The following is a 16,440-nucleotide window of genomic DNA, read 5'->3' on the forward strand; positions in this document are numbered from 1 at the left end:
ATCTCAGTAATAGGGTCTCGTTTTTACCCTTTGGGTACGGAACCCTAAAAACTAACACGAACACATTTTTAAAAACCTATATTGATTCCAAGGACACCTTTAATTGTTTAAAAATAAAACGTTTTGAAATATAGAATAAACGCATTTTTGCAACGCTAAGAAACATGAAACACAAAAGATATTGTAAATGTATACAGTAAAAATACCGACTCGTTTAGTCACATTTAGTTATGCTATTGAAACATTTTATGCGGTTAATTTTAAATCGTTACTAAATAGCGCATTGTTCTTATAATGTTTTTAAATAAAAATGTATTTTCAGGTGATATATTTCATTGCAGGTGTTTCAACATATTGTTATGATACGAAAACAATACACTGAATGAATAGGATATTATAATATTATTGCGACGTTTTCACACTAGAGGCCCTTGCCCTAACATACCCCAATTTTGCAGTTTTTGTCAATAACACCGTACTCTAAAATATTCAGACAAAAAAAATCAAAAACATGGCAACCCCGGTGGATTTCGTTGCGAATTCATCGCAGGCATTATCCCAGATTCCGAGAGAGATATTCTTTATTTAAACTTCGCGATAAAATACTCACGGTGTACTCCACGGCCGGGAATCTTGTTCTGAAAAAGAAAACAGAATATTAAATTGAAGTAATTGTTTGGATTTTGGAATTAAGATAACAGTGATATAAATAGGCTGGCTTAAAACCAAAGTTAAGTTCTATGTTTTTTTTTTTATGAAATAAGGGGGCAAACGAGCAAACGGGTCACCTGATGGAAAGCAACTTCCGTCGCCCATGGACACTCGCAGCATCAGAAGAGCTGCAAGTGCGTTGCCGGCCTTTTAAGAGGGAATAGGGTAATAGGGGAGGGTAGGGAAGGGAAGGGAATAGTTAAGGGTAAAGAAGGGAATAGGGTAGGGGTTAGGGGATTGGGCCTCCGGTAATCTCACTCACTCGGCGTGAAACAGCGCAAGCGCTGTTTCACGCCGGTTTTCTGTAAGAACGTGGTATTTATCCGGTCGAGCCGGCCCATTCGTGCCGAAGCATGGCTCTCCCACGTATTACTATTCCACGTATTCTCCCATGTAAGGGCTTACAACAAAACACAGTAAAGTAATATGAAAGTAGTATAATATAGTATTTTTTAATGTTAATAAAGTAGTTTTACTCTACATAGAGTTAAGACTTTAACTGCCGCACTCAGAGACGAATATTAGTTAAGTTTAACTGTAATTAAAATAAAGATTATAACATAAGCCTCATACATTATCTGTCAAACATTATTCATTAAATTCAATTATTTGAATCCTCATTAAATATCACTGAGTGTGGCCGTGAGAGAGCAACAACAACTCTATACGTGGGAGAGCCATGCTTCGGCACGAATGGGCCGGCTCGACCGGATAAATACCACGTTCTCACAGAAAACCGGCGTGAAACAGCGCTTGCGCTGTGTTTCGCCGAGTGAGTGAGTTTACCGGAGGCCCAATCCCCTAACCCCTACCCTATTCCCTTCCCTACCCTCAACTATTCCCTTCCCTTCCCTTCCCTACCCTCCCCTATTACCCTATTCCCTCTTAAAAGGCCGGCAACGCACTTGCAGCTCTTCTGATGCTGCGAGTGTCCATGGGCGACGGAAGTTGCTTTCCATCAGGTGACCCGTATGCTCGTTTGCCCCCTTATTTCATAAAAAAAAAAAAACAAGTATTTACAACTAAAATACTGCCCGAAATGTCGTTATTCCAAAATTCTTATATCGCTATAGCGAATCGTCAATTCCTTCATAATTTAAACTAAGTATCGCATGTTTTTTTAATATTAATAATAACGTTTATTCAACAATATGACACCATGATATAATAATAAAAAACTCAAATAAGTAGAATATAATTGATTACACGTTACAATACAAAGAAAGGAAATTAAAACATCACGTACCTATTACCTACGCAAAAGACACAAAATTTAAAAAAACCGGCCAAGTGCGAGTCGGACTCGCGCACCGAGGGTTCCGACAGCTTAAAGGTATTATAGACCTGAGTATTTAGTATGAATTTCAATTTAATACCTCTACGCGTTTATGAGGAAATGGGTAGTAAGTTTAAAATTATTAAAAAAAAATATATTATGTGATGTAACTAAAAATTTATGGTTTTCGTAATTTTTCCTTTATCTATGCTATAAGACGTTGCTTCGTACCAAATTTCAAGATTCTGAGTTCACGGGAAGCACCCTGTAGGTTTTGATTCCCTTGCAAGTGTCGAAAATTTGCGGCATAAACGGCTGTATCTTTTGATTGCGTTGGCTTAGAAGTTTGATTTTTTCACAGCTTCAAGGGACAGTAGACCTGAGTAATTGATATAAATTTCAGCTTCATGCCTCCACGCGTTCCTGAGAAAAAGGGTCTTGACAGACGGACAGACGGACAACAAAGTGATCCTATAAGGGTTCCGTTTTTTCCTTTTGAGGTACGGAACCCTAAAAAAGAGAAAATAAAAAAGAAGGAATAATTTATGAGACACACCGACCACACACGGTCGGTGATAAGACAGTAGGTATGCATAACATAAGGACGTAGAACTATGGGGACATCCCCAAAGTGCATAAGGGTCAGCCGTACGAGTAGGGTATTGTTATGTCCATTGTAGAAAAGGATACCACTCAAGCTTATTACCGTGGTGTACAACACTGTGCCTGGTGTGAGGTAGTTCCTAATAATTGTTTTGAATTCTGTTCTTTGACGTGAAGTATCTCCAAACCAAATCTCACCGAATCTCAAAATCGGCGGTTTAAACATCAAAAGGCAGATTTTAATAATTATTATTATGAATTTTTATCTTGAGTCGTATTGTACCATAGCAAAGGTTTATTTATAAACAAAAACAATTAATAAACACAGCCTTGGCCAGCTGAATCACGTACTTGTCATTACCATGTGTCTTACATAAATTAGCATAATCAGTGCATACGAAAATAGCTCCTATTGCGTAGGAGAAGGGATTTAATTACTATGCTGTGTGGAAAATTCACCCCCGCGCACGCTGTAGCCATATTGGCAAGAAAACAATGAGCCTATCAATATGAGGAAGTATTTTTAACGCTTTGGACTGAAGTTCCGTAAGAAAAAGAACATGAGTAAGATTGATAGATTTTTTTCTTTAGCGGTCTTTGTTCATAAAATGATTTAATAATTATTAATTACTATCATGTTTAGGTCGATTCTGCCAAGTAATAGTACAAAAATACAGTTTCAATATCGATAAGATAAAGATAGAATGCTTCTGATAATATGATGAACGACGATTTCAAGTTATCGTAAAATGCTTTCTGAAAAACACCCACAAATCTGTTTAGTGCTTTATACTACAAATAAACCCGAAGTCCAAACTTTAAACCCGCTTGTTAACTAAATATTCACCATGGTTTCGTTCCTCTGCATGCATGATGCAATATGCATGGGACTGGCAGATTGTTATTTTTTGGACGCGCTGTCTTTCGATATTTTCCTTCACTATTTGAGGGTCTGTTATTACTACTCGTACTCGGAGGTCTGTATCATCTATACTAATATTATATTTCTGCAGAGTTTGTTTGTTTGTTTGTTTGAACGCGCTAAGCTCAGGAACTACTGGTCCGATTTGAAAAATTCTTTTACTGTTGGATAGCCCATTTATTGAGGAAGGCTATAAGCTATATTTTATCACGCTAATATATTTAGCGTGATAAAATATATACTACTTATCCGATTTGAAAAATTCTTTCAATGTTAGATAATTTTCGATTTGTCGAGAAAGGCTATTGGCTATATTTTATCACGCTAAGACTAATAAGAGCGAAATCTTATGAAGTACTGGAGCAATTTTTATGTTATTTGGCAAACATGAAGAATAGACTACGTGAAGACTATTCTTTGCTGCAAAATGTACGGTTGCGTGAAATTCCTAAATTACGCAAGCGAAGCCGCGCGGAACATCTATCTATACTTATAATAAAATCGTAGGAAAGTCAATTCTGTATATTTAATATTTTTGTACAATAAATAATACTTGGGATGTGATCCACTATGCTAACGCGGACGAAGTCGCGAGCAACAGCTAGTGTTATTATATTCAAGACTAGATGACGCCCGCAACTCTGTTGCGCCGAAACTCGTTTATCGCGCAAGAACCGTACATTTTTCCGGGACAAAAAGTATCCTATGTCCTTTCCCGGGACTCAAAGTATCTCCATGCCAAATTTTAGCAAAATCGATTCAGCGGTTTGGGCGTGAAGAGGTAACAAACAGACAGACAGACAGACACACTTTCGCATTTATAATATTAGTATGGAAGTATGGATACATGCACACAAATATAGCCTGAAATTCAACTCCAGTGGTTTTCAACCATCAAAATTAACCAGAGATTTAAGTAAATGACAACAATGTTCAGAAATTAAAATGTATGGTAATTGACAATAGTTAAAAGGCGAACCCGGCAGGCGCATGACCACAATAGAAATGTGAAAGAATAGAATAGACAAATTGACTGATTGAGAAAGGAACTGCTACTTTCTCAATCAGTCAATTTGTCAATTCTTCTCTAGCTAAAGATACTCTTTCTCGGTGGTAACATAAAGTTAATATACCTAGCGGAATAGAGAAACAAAGGCCTGAGCAAGAGAGATGTCACTATCAGTAACACTGCGTGGTAAAAAGAGACGTGTGATACATGACAGCAGCACTCTTTTTTTGACGTCCAGTCGGCATGTGCCGCACGTTGACAATTTAATCTCATAGAAATCATGTTCAATCATGCTTGTGTAAGTGTATACGTACACATATTTTTACACACAGATGAAACCAATTTCGGTTTCGTTTGACAGCTTGAGATTGTTGCTCTATTCCGCTAGGTATATTAACTTTATGGTTGGTAATGAAGTCGTAAGTGACATGCCATTCAATGATATTCATATCAATTATTTCCAAAAATTTATCGCAGTTAGTTCGCCATGTTGGTCATATTGTTGAAGCAAATTGTTCCACGGAGATAGCCGCATTATGGTCCGTAATCCGTTCCATTTCCCGCTGAAAAGCTCCGCTATTGGGGTTCCTTTGTGCGACCGAACTGTACGGAACATTCATTACGTCCAGTGTTTATACCACAAGTGTTTATAGTAGTTAAGCAGTAAATCTGGTAAGCGAGGCCATTGTGGTAGGTTACGGTCCGTCGAAGCAACGACGCTTGACGTTTTATAGTAGGAACATGCTATAAGGACAGAATTTTTTACCATATTATTCAGAAGCCTCTCATGTACGATCTACATATAATAATATTATCTATGGACGCTTCACACCACGTCAGTTTTGCCCCGTGCTAAGTATCTGAAGGACTTGTGTTGCAGGTACCAGACAACGTAAATATACATATTATTTCATATTTTTATACAATACATAATATATTTAACATTTGTATTATATCATACACATGTTTAATACACATCCAGACCCGGGAACATTGAAAACTTTTTATTCCGTTGGCGGGATTCGAACCCGCGACCCCCAGCTTGAGCTGCCACACACTCAACCAATTGAGCCACAGAGGTCGTCCAATCTATGACATGATAATATTATGAATTTCACTATTTGGCTGCGTTTCCACTGCCGCTGCGTTGCAAGGAATGAGTTCTAAGATCTAATAGAATAAAAAAAACTTTAAGCTTAGAAGATCCAATAGAGTCGCTTAGCGAGGTCAAACATAAATTAAGTGATTCCATTGGTTTCCAAAAACACATACCTTGCAACGGCTAGGGTGGAAACCATAAAGTTAATATACCTAGCGGAATAGAGCAACAATCTCGAGCTGTCAAACGAAACCGAAATTGGTTTCATCTGTGTGAAAAATAATATGTGTACGTATACACTTACACAAGCATTATTGAACATGAATTCTATGAGATTAAATTGTCAACGTGCGGCACGTGCCGACTGGACGTCAAAAAAGAGTGCTGCTGTCATGTATCACACGTCTCTTTTTACCACGCAGTGCGTTACTGATAGTGACGTCTCTCTTGCTCAGTTCTTTGTTTCTCTATTCCGCTAGGTATAATTAACTTTATGGTGGAAACACACCTTAACTGACCAAACCCTGAAACGAATAAAAATTTGAATATCGCAAAGATTTAAAACTTGTAAAGACATAAAAAGTATGCCCGTTTCACGACTTCCACTATAGGCCTTTAGCAACAAATGCAAGTTGCAATGGGTTGGTCACGGCCGCGCTAACCGCTGGGCGCTGACCTAGATGACGGTTTGTTTACTAACAACATAGGCTTTACATTTTAAAGAAGCCTACAATCTGCTAAAGTTTATTCCAAGATTCCAAGAGAATACATGTTTATAGTTTGTACGTTTATAAAGTCTCCTGATAGCACAGAGATATTTCTGATATGCTTGATAGACACTCCCTTCAAGACGCCGGCAACGCCCCTGCAACTCTTATGAAGTTGCGAGTGTCCATGAGTGACGGTAGTTGCTTTCCATCAGGTGACCCGTTTGCTCGCTTGCTACCTATTTTTATTTAAAAAGACAAGGACAAAACTTTGTGAACTGTGACTAACTTTTATACAAATATCACAAAGAGGAATGATTTGTATAGACTCTGAAATTTCTCGACAAATAATAATTAAATACAATATAGAAAAGTATGGAAAAGTAGTGAGAAAGTTTATAGACAGCGGGACCTAGAGTATTTCTATACAAAGTTTCAGCAAAATCTGTTTAGCGGTTTGGGCGTGAAGAGGTAAGAGACAGACACAGTTTCGCACTTATAATATTAGTAGGTATGCACCAAAACTTACTGAGAGATTTGCACATAGCTAAGAATAATAACAACTAGCACATGGTCACGTAAATGTTTCTCCTAAGTCTCGTCTAACGGGGCTCCGGGAGAGGATGGGAACCTCCCCGGCTTAGCCAGTCCCGGCACCGAGGGGAACGCTTCAGTTTGCCGAAGCGTTCCCTAACTTTGGTGGAAGTCCGGTCCCTTCTGAGGTAGACGTGGAGGGAGTCCTGTGTTTGTTAGATCCGGGACACCCCCCCTTTATACGGCTGAAGGCGAACCTCAGGTGGTCTTAGTGAGTAAGAGTCTCACATACCCCCGGGTTGCTTCAGCTAACTGAGGCATATCCCCAGCCTAGGGCACCCATGATGGGTTTCCCCTGCGCATCAAAAAAAAATGGTCACGTACATGTTTAGCGTTTTTTTTTACAATTTCACATTATTTTTTCACGTAAATAAGAATAAAAACCCTAAAAAGGAAAAATATGCACGTTTTCCTTTGTTAACACAATTTCCATAAATAATAATATGAATTTTAATATGTTATTTAATAATCTGCACATGTAATGCATAAAGTTACTGCGTCGTAACATAGCTGTTCGCTTCGTCATAACCCACGCAGTACAAGCTATAAAACTATTGTACTATATTGCTTGGTCAGCCTCTTGCAAAACCATACGACAGATTCATCTAATACAGTGTTTCCCAACCTGTGGTCCGCAGACCCCTGGGGGTCCGCGAGTATACGTATGGAGGTCCGCGGTGTCGTCTCTGGACCATAAATATTCAGATTTTTTTGCTGTTTATTTTATTAAGGGGGTCCCTAAATCTGTACATGATTTCCTAGGGGTCCGAAAAAGGTTGGGAAACACTGATCTAATACAAGCTGTAAAAAAACAAAGTGATAATAGTTAAGGCCTTAAGGGTGTGTTATATTGTGCCCCTTATAATTTAGAAGAGCAGCGCTAAAATACAAAAAAAATGTTTGTGATTTGTATGGGCAAGCGTCCTAGCGTCGAACAGCGCGTCGTGATTTTGCCTTTACAAAAGTTAAAAACGAGTTACTCGTTCAGCGCTGCTACTTTCACCGTGGACTCATACACACTCAAGTATTATCCCTTAGTTTTGTTACACACTGTAGAGAGAATTAGAGATAGTACATATAAGTAATAACTAATATTAAGTAAATCTTAACTTGTCTAACGTATAACGCAAGTAAAATTATTGTAATTTGGTATTTGCGAAATTTAATTTAGGGTATAGAAGGTTCTTTTTTTGGCAAGTACGTTTCCTGAGGCATTTCTTCGGGTTACAAAACAATTAACGCATGAGTTGTAAACAGATATGATTTTGAGATTTTGGAACCTCTCAAAGTTTTTTAATTAACTCAGGTCGCCTCTCTCTAATAATATAATTCATATTCACAAGATTCAGAGGTTAAAACGTCCCGGAAAATGGCACGCGAGTTTCCCGGAAAATGGCACGACCCGCAAGAATCGTTTTCGGTAACTTCTCACCAATCCGAATAATCCTTTCGCCAATAAGACTTTGCGGATCGGGGACACATCTCATATTACGTACGATTGGTAAATATGGTTATTGAAAAACTTTATCGCGTTTAATAAATTGAAGATTTTATGCCACGGAAAATAGATTTTGCTACGAAAAGCGAATGTAAGCCAAACAATGTAATAAAAATATAATAACGCCTCGGTGGTCCAGTGGTTACTTTTGTGTCAAATTCTTTAAGCTTGGAAATTGGACTGACAGAAGCTTTTGTTTGCAAAATAAACGTGTCTCGGGATAAATTACTGCAATGTTATCACGGTAGGGGCAGCACCAGCATCCTACTAATATTATAAAGGCGAAAGTTTGTTTGGATGTATGGATGTGTGGATGTATGGATGTTTGTTACTCTTTCACGCAAAAACTACTGAACGGATTTTAATGAAACTTTACAATAATATAGCTTATACATCAGAATAACACATAGGCTACAATTTTAACCGACTTTCAAAATGGGGGAGGTGTTATGTTTGTTTTCTTATATTCAACGATTACTCCGCCGTTTATTAACCGATTTTCAAAATTTTTCTTTTGGTATATAGGGTATCATCCCAATTTGGTATTATATTAACAAAAATGGTGATCTGATGAAGGATCCATAAGTAATCGAGGGAACTCCTCAGAACTTATAGGGAAACATGTGGTGACTTCGGTTTCGTGAGAAGTATTCTAAGCATATGCTACCAACAAGTAAGATTTTGCACCGAGATATACCTGGTATACCGTGGTTCGGAAGGTGCTGAGAGAACTCCTGATTCTTTATAGATACAAGTTTGGGAGTTTCGGCGTTGTTTTAAGAACAGAAAGCATATGCTACTATGCAAATTACATTCATCATCATCATCATCATCATCACTACCATATTATACCATTTCATAGTCTTTTAGATCGAGACTCGAGTTTGTCAAGCGATAATTAAAAAAAATCTATACCTACCTAATATTATAAACCTGAAGAGTATGTTTGCTTGAACGCTTCAATCTCAGGAACTACAGGTCCTATTTAAAAACTTATCTCAGTGTTAGATAGATCATTTATCGAGTAAGACTATAGGCTATATTATATTATCACGCTAAGACTAATACGACCGAAGAAACTCAGGAAAATGTGGGAAAAACGGGGGAAATATTTTTTATGGGAAAATGTAGATACGGTTTCTGTAAAATTCCTAATTTACGCGGGCGAAGCCGCGCGGGACATCTAGTACTGAATACACAGTAAACAAAAAGTTTTTTTCCACGTTTGACAACGTTTCTGTCAATAATAATCTAACATGACGTATCGGATTTTGGCTGATTTTTTACTGTCAATAGGTAGGGATGTGCTAGTGGCGCCCGTTGCTCTGACTTATTGCCTAATGTTCCCTAATGCTATTCAAAAACGCAATTGTTTGTTATCCCCTCAGTTATCCCAAATAATATAAAATAAGAATAAGCCACGCTTCGGCACGAATGGGCTGGCTCGACCGGAGAAATACCACGGGCTCACAGAAAACCGGCGTGAAACAGCGCTTGCGCTGTGTTTCGCCGAGTGAGTGAGTTTACCCGAGGCCCAATCCCCTACCCTATTCCCTTCCCTACCCTTCCCTTCCTTAATATCCCCTATTCCCTCTTAAAAGGCCGGCAACGCACCTGCAGCTCTTCTGATGTTTCGAGTGTTCATGGGCGACGGAAGTTGCTTTCCATCAGGTGGCCCGTATGCTCGTTTTTCATTAAAAAAAAACTGACAACGTAAGTTAAAAATTAAAATCATAATAATTATGGTCATTGTATAGAATTTGATATTTTTATCTTCTACTTACTATTTAAAGTAGAAAGAGGCATAGACCCTAGAACTGAAAAATGTACCTGTTGTTATTAATAACTTCAAAACCCACCAGCTCTAATCCCACAAACCCATAATCAACCACAAACAGTTCTGTCTCTATATTGACAGAGCTAATCCCCGCGGTGGCGGCGAGGTCACGCGCCAACACAATGATTATTAATGATCACGATAATCGTGGATACAGGATACAAGCTCTATAACTGGTAGGATACTAAAGGAGTGAGCACACTGAGACGGGCCGTCCCGGGGCTCAGCGACCCGGGGCTCATCGCAAAAATCCGCCTCCATACAATTTGTATGGAAGCGGAAATCCGCTGCGCCCCGACACAGTGTGCGATACGCGCATCCGCTTCCATACAAATTGTATGGAGGCGGATTTTTGCGATGAGCCCCGGCACGGCCCGTCTCAGTGTGCTCACTCCTTAAATTAACATTAGACAATATTACTTTTTATTGAAGTAATCAATGTTAGTTAGTTACATGGAAGTATGGATTTGTATTTTTAGTAAGTCTACGGTCCTCATCTCAGAACAGGTCCTAATATTACCACAACAAAATGTAGTCCAAAAGTAGTGCACTACTTCTACAAAATACGTGGGTTGCTTCTCAGTGCCTAATCCAGCCAATAATAAAGGATTTCAAAGTTTGTCAGTTTGTAGCAAGTCAGTGGAAATATAAGACAAAAGTTCCATCTACTTAGATACAAGTTACCTCAGTCTTAAATCTCTAGTTTATATTAAATTTCTTGTTGAAACTTCGAAGCTTATTCAATAAAGCTATTAATAACTTTACAAACTTAATGTTATTGTAATAGTATTTTCGCAGATATAAGGCTGGCAATGCACCTGCAACTCTTCTCATGTTGCGATAGGCGACGGTAGTTGCTTTCCATCAGGTGACCCGTTTGCTCGTTTGCCCTTATACAAAAAAGAAAAGTGGCGAGAGGGGATTACAACTTACAACATATTTTTAGTATATGCATGGCGGTACATGCATCCATTTTATTATTAAAAGCTTTTATTTAACTTGCTCTGTATGTATGTATGTATGTTACGGTGGAATTTTGGAACTCAATTTTAAAGTAGATATATTTAACCGAATGAGCTGAAATTTTGCAGACTCGTTTAGTTTGGATGACCATGCACGATATAGTATATGACATCTCTAAATCCAATATGGCCGACAATCCAAGATGGCGAAATAATTATTTTCTATGCAGTCCTACAATATGGATATTAAATGAAAGGGTTTTTTGAGAGTAACTCGAAAATGAATGTAATTTCATTCTACATCCAATACAATACGCGCGACAAGATTTTATTATCATGCAAATTGTATAATATATTGAGGATTATAACTTAATAGTTAAAATTTTTAAGGAGAAATTTATTTTTTCTTTTTAGACTATTTAAATAAAAGCTTTTTTTCAAAAAGTTTTTTGTTTATAATTTATTAAAAAATCTTTTCTGTTTTAAATATTCTAATGTTTTCTGAATTCCACCGCGGATTTCAATAGGGATCAAAGTTTTATGCCAGGTATATCAATACACAAATAATATGAAATAACTTCACGCAGGCGCGCTTCAAAAGGGGTAATAATTAATATTAATAAAGTCCCTGAAAGTAGCAGTGCAGACGCTGTAAGAGTTTTTTTTTATCTTTAATTTTTTAGGGATTTTTATCTGAAGATAATTATTTTGCCAATCGATTTACACTGTACAATCGATATTGGCAAAATACCGAAAAATAAAAATGGCTTCCTCCGAAGTCGGTTCGGAAAGTATCTGTTAGAAATGCCCCAACGTCATGAATTTGCCTAAACATAAATAGAAAAAGGTTCAGCGGACACATACACACCCGAAACAAATTAGTGATGATAGTTTAGGACCTAAAGTATCACCATTTTGTTTTTTGTACACCCTGTATAACGTTCGGTCAATGACCGTGGTTCTTGATGTTCCTTGTCCCACCTATTGACGCCATCCATACTAATATTATAAATGCGAAAGTGTGTCTGTCTATCTGTCACCTCTTCACGCCAAACCACTGAACCTATTTCGCCCAAATTTGGTATGGAATTATGGATATACTTTGAGTCCCGAGAAAGGACAGAGGATACTTTATCCCGGAAAAATTTACGGTTCCCACGCAATAAACGAATTACAACTGAGTTGAGAGCATCATCTAGTAACCTTATAAATCTTATAATAGTTGACCCACCGACTAATTTGAACCGAGTACTTCCTAAATCGGGGCCCTGGCATTGGCATTGGCGGTTCGCCAGATCTACCGGCTGGTTGGCAATGTGGCATATAACGCCATGTTACATTAGATATGCGCGCCTAATCGCGTTAGTGTAATCCTTCAGACATAGATCTTGAGAATATACCGACATACATTTAAACCTATTAGCACAGTAATTTTGTTAATGCTCGACTATTTTTGTCTATGGATGTATCAAAGTAAGGTTTCGCCGAGTAAATGAGTCGGTGGCCTAAAATATAATCTTTCGCACAAGTAAAAAAAAACATAAAAGGATATTCAGAGCGAAGATTCCATAGATAACTCTTATATAAGTAAATAAATCGCAAATTAGCTTTGTCCACACTGTGCCTTTTTCTGTTCGTTAAGGGCATGCGTTATAGCGCAGTCAACAGCGAAAGTGAGGCATGCCCGCGACGCATGCCCTCTGACCGTATCCAAAACTTCAAAAATGACAATATTGGCGTTGAGTTCCTTGACGCATTCAATTATTGAATGCGCCAATATGAAAGTTGATGACGAAAATTGAAGACGTATGCACAGTGTGGACATAACTACTTATTAACTTCTCTGATGTTGCAATGTGCCTATAGGTGCAGCTATACCCTCTATCAGGTGATCCATCTGCTCGTTTTTCGGTTCGTTTAAAAATTACAGACGTATATGAAATAGTCAAGGAATGCTGACTCATATTATCATACTTGCACATGAAAGAAACAAACACATCTACCATTTCGCTACAGTGTGTATTTACTATTTAGCTGTCTTGATCGAAATTGTGGAATAATAAAATGTTAACAATTTAAAAATACCAACGTAATATTATATTTTACAATTTTGCCTCATATTCACGTAGGTACCATTTAAACTGAACTACTTGTCATAATTCAATAATGAGAATTACATGACACGAATAGTCTTCTAGTGTACCCCCCGGGGGTGGGGAGGTGGGGGGTGTTCTGATCTCCACAAATGAAAGCCATACAACGGAGACAGTTCAAATTACAGCTGTAATTACTTTCACGTAAAGGGGAACGTACACTTGATATTAAAGCGGAGAAACGTACACTGAGTTTATTGATGCTAGGAATGACGTTACGGAATTTTATCAGGCGAAGAGAATGGGCATTGTCCAAAAAAAATCACATGTACTTTTTATATTTTTTTCGTTAAAATAGGGTATTTTACGAATATAAATTAAATAATTTTGAAATTCATTGGCTAGTTTTTTCTCAATAAATTTTTAAAGTTTCGCTCTGACGTCATCATCGGCCGCCAATTGACCTCTGCAGTATGTTTTAAATTTCCTTTCAATCTTATTTATAATGGTTGGTTCGTCAAATGCAAGTTCTCATTATGTGATAGCTGATACGAGAAGCTTACCAAAAGTTCGAAACGTAATGTTGGCAGAATTTATTGCTAATTTAACGCCATTGAAGGTCAAACAAAGGTTAAACATATTTGTTCAAAAATATAAGTAACTAATGGTTATTTTTTTCGTTTACATACAGAAAAACGATCGCTGACCTTATTCCTCGAAATGTTTTTGTAATGAGCAAAATTAAAAAAAAATGGACAATCCCCATTAAAAAAAATGGATTTAAGGGTTTTTGACTGGAGTTTGTTCTTTTAATAGCGTTGTTGATTGGTTAATTTTTTTAAACTTATCAAATGGGCTAATGAATCTCTCAAAAACTTTAGATACCATGGCGTTACTATCGCTTTTGTTATTAGAAGCCTAGCCTAGTAAATCCTGAAAAAGTAATTGACGTGCTTAGTTGTTAAAATATCTTCAAATAACAGTCACTACGTCATAAACCCTTAGCATGTCGCCATTTTTGGCCAATACCCCTAAATATTTCATAGATTTCCTGAAGCATGCTCATTTTGAGGTTAAACTAGACGAAGAACCCATCCGGACTATTATCCGGAACCCTTGGCTTGAACAAAATTTAATCGAGCTTAACGACAGATGACGCGCTTGACTGATTTTATAAGCGACGCATAAAGGATTTTTCTAATCTGACATTGATTGATTAACCTGAATTTTCCAGATTTTAGGCAATATTTATAATTTTTGACCGAAAACAATGAATCATTTTCGTAAAGAAAAATTTGTAATGCTTCAGGTAAATGCCTTTGACAAATCGGTGCCACAAATGATTTAACTTCATAATACGTCAATTTGCTTTTTGAAGTTGCAGACCAAAGGACTGACTGCGACCTGTCAAAGTATTATAAGTACACAATAAATCTTTGCAAAATACACAGGCTAGTGTGCGACCGGCCTTACACGAAATTTGCATGTTCTTGGTTATATTATGACATTTCATGTTAATGAAAATAAATACGAATTCTCATGGAACACTCTATCTCCTCCGGTAGCTATTTCCAAATAAAACCTTTGAATTTAGAAGCAAGAGAAATAGCAAATGTAGCTATTTCACTTGTGTTTCATACATATTGAAAGTTCCAATCTGATTTTTTAAAATCTCTTTATGCTTATTAATTACTAGCTGTTGCCCGCGACTTCGTCCGCGTGGACTTCAGTTTATAGAGCGCGATGTCAACAAAATTGGTGTCAAAAGCTTTTATAAAAAACCCTAGTACCCCTTAAATCAAAACACCCAAAAACAGAGCTGTACAGTGTGCACTGTGCACATAACTTATTTCATTTTTTAAATCAAACTTTATTTATGCCAAATAAAGTATATTTAAGCCCCCCAATTACACAACTTTACCCATAAACTATTTATCATTGATAGGTTACGTCACTGCATAGATAAAGTACTGAGTTATTTAATAACGTAACAAAGAAATAACAATCGAAAATTCGAAAACCCAATGCAAGATGATACCACCTGTTATAGAAAGACGTTTGAGCAGGCGTCAGCGCGATGTAGGAGACGCAACGGCGCCATCTATTATGAATTTTTGGAACTAACTTAATTTGAACAAATTTACGCATTTTCACCCTCTTACAACTATTTTTTCCAGTTAAAAAGTAGCCTATGTCCTTTCTCAGGCTTTTGACTATCTGTGTACAAAATTTCATTACAATCGGTTCGGTAGTTTTGGTGTGAAAGCGAGACAGACAGACAGAGATACTTTCGCATTTATAATATTAAAAAGTATAGAAGTATAGATTGGGTTTGTAAGTTTTCACTGAAATTAATCTAGCGCCGATTGATTTAATCAACCAATTAGCAACGCTGTTTTAGGTAGGTATATAGATAAACTCCTGGCAAAAAACCTAAAATTAAATGATATTTTAGTGAAATTTTAGTTCACAATAGCCTAATAAATAATATTATAAGAAACAGCTTATCCAGAAGTTTCGTTCCTATTTACTTTCTAAGTAACATTTGAAACTTCGATTCTTATTATTTATTATAGAATATAGACTATTAGGCATTAAAATATTTGAATTATTGTCCCTTATATTTTAAAATAACAGACAAATTATATACGCAAGTAATTTGATCAAGAACGGGAAATATACCAAAATAATAAAAATGTTTAATAACATAAGATCAGGTTACAGGTTAAGTTTTTTTCATAATATTATTCATTGTAATGTATACTTGTTTTTAAATATGCGACTGGAGCTGTTAAATGTTATTTTAATATTTCCTGTAAATTGTCAATTTCAATAGCTATGTCCACACTGTGCACTTGCATCTTCAATTTTCGTCATCAACTTTCATATTGGCGTATTCAATAATTGAATGCGTCAAGAAACGCAACGTTCCAACAAATATTGTCATTTTTGAAGTTTTGGATACGGTCAGAGTCGCATGCCTCATGTTCGCCTGTTCGCTGTTGACTGCGCTATAACGCATGCCTTTGACGAACAGAAAAAGGCACAGTGTGGCAAAGGCACAGCTAATGATAGTTATTCACAATTCCATTCGACTTAGCTTCGGAAACTAACCGAATGAAATCGATT

General features: G+C 37.0%; 1 protein-coding gene across 4 annotated transcripts in view; it reads right to left on the reverse strand.

The window, feature by feature from the left end:
* LOC121735608 (Ig-like and fibronectin type-III domain-containing protein 2) overlaps nucleotides 1-16,440 on the reverse strand; it is a 150,396-nt gene that overhangs the window by 88,827 nt on the left and 45,129 nt on the right. For all 4 annotated transcript variants that reach the window (XM_042126475.1, XM_042126473.1, XM_042126474.1 and 1 more), the window contains exon 2: nucleotides 611-638. The gene's annotated coding sequence lies outside the window, so the exon portion shown is untranslated. The remainder of the gene's footprint in view (nucleotides 1-610; nucleotides 639-16,440) is intronic.

Source organism: Aricia agestis, chromosome 17, assembly GCF_905147365.1.
Source record: "Aricia agestis chromosome 17, ilAriAges1.1, whole genome shotgun sequence".
In the NCBI taxonomy this organism is placed as follows: domain Eukaryota; kingdom Metazoa; phylum Arthropoda; class Insecta; order Lepidoptera; family Lycaenidae; genus Aricia; species Aricia agestis.